Raw genomic sequence first — 1813 nt, 5'->3', positions numbered from 1 at the left:
TAACACAGCCATAGCCAAGGCCAACTCCTTCCCAGAGAGGTGAAAAGGGGTGCTTGGCCATGCAACAGGATATGCTATGAGCTATAATGCTTACACTGCCCCTTCACTCTGTCACCCATGGGTAACTATTAAACCTTTAAAGTAAAGTAGTATTTATCTTAGGATATATCAGTCTGTTGTTCATATTCTTATGTGTTTCTTTTGCTTTCAAGTATTAGAATCTATTTTTAGTGAGAAAGAAGTCATGCTCTTTTTCTTTTATCTACTTCATTTAATTCATTCAGTCATGCTATTTTTCTTATTGGTGTAGCTAATTCATTTAATTGTCTTATCAGTGATTTCTAAAATATTGAAAAAAATATTGTCTCAAAATAGAAGTAATTAAGAATGAATATTTGTATCTTCATAGATCTGATGTACCTGTATCATAGTCAAGATATCTTCATGAGTCACAAGTCTTAATGATATTGAAAGCTTTACACAAGTCCACATGCATATCAATCACTTTGATAAAATATTTTGTAAAAGTTAGCCTTACCAGTGCATAGGCTTCAGCCTTTTGAACATTTGTCAAGATTTCACCTGAGTGGTTGTCAACCTTTTTAATCCCTTCACCCCCACAAAAAAAAAAAAAACAATATTCATATGTAGACTGTATTTATGGCTATCAGAAATGTATTGATCATCCATAACTAAACCTATGTATGATAAATGAAGAATCCAGATATATATACAGAAATTTGTTTAAAGGTTTTACCCAATATCAAAATCACAGTATTCTGTAAACTTGCATAACTCTTAGGTTGAGAACCACTTTTTTACATGAGTGCCTGTTTCTGCCTGACCTAATGTGCCTTTGCAGTGCATGATACACTTTTGTGTCTGTTAGTAGAATGGCTTCTTTCACAGCCAATTTTCAGTGTTTTAAGATAAGAATGATTCTAAGATCCTGTTTTCCTCATTCAGCTGTAAAAGGATTTATCATTATTGTTATTGGTATTATTATCATAAATGGAATTATTTTGATAATGTTTATAATCATTTTCATGTTTTTTTTTATGAAATAGACTTGCTGCTTCTGAAATATCTTTTCTTTCAATTATATATGTTTCTATAATACCTCTATTATATGTTTTTAATAACTGAGCTATTCAGATTTTATATATTCAGAGTTATTGTTATTTTCAGACAAATAGACAATCATTTATATTTCTAGTTTCAGTTGGACAAAGATGAGTCTGTGATAGTTTTTGATTTGATATGTATTTATATTAATAAAGAACGGATGTAAAAGTAGTTTGCTGTTTATAAATCCTCAGAGTTGTACTCTTTTAATTATATCAATATACAAAATGTATAAAAAGAAAGACAGAGGATAAGAGGAAATTAAGAAAAAAAAAATATATATATTGTTCAAGATTAACCATTCCTGTAAAAACTTCTATTGTGGATTTCATTTTTTTTTCTTTAGTAATGATTCACCATAAGGGATAACAATACAACCTTCTTTATATTTTCAAGTGATTCAGGATTGTCAGTGAATATGGACGCTAACTTTGCCTTTTGTCTTCCCTCGGCCCTTTGGGCAAGCCTTGACAAATATTTTTGCATCAATATCCACGCACAATACGCACATGCACACATACGCATATGCACATGCACACGTGCACACACACACACACACACACACACACACACACACGCAAAAACACAAAAAAACACACTCACAAACACACACACACACACACACGCAAAAACACATAAATAAAAAAATACACACACACACACACACACACACACACACACACACACA

Source organism: Penaeus japonicus, unplaced genomic scaffold (assembly GCF_977035675.1).
Source record: "Penaeus japonicus unplaced genomic scaffold, GWHDUDI00000001_assembly GWHDUDI00000020, whole genome shotgun sequence".
Taxonomy (NCBI): domain Eukaryota; kingdom Metazoa; phylum Arthropoda; class Malacostraca; order Decapoda; family Penaeidae; genus Penaeus; species Penaeus japonicus.
Note: the sequence above shows the minus strand (reverse complement) of the source record.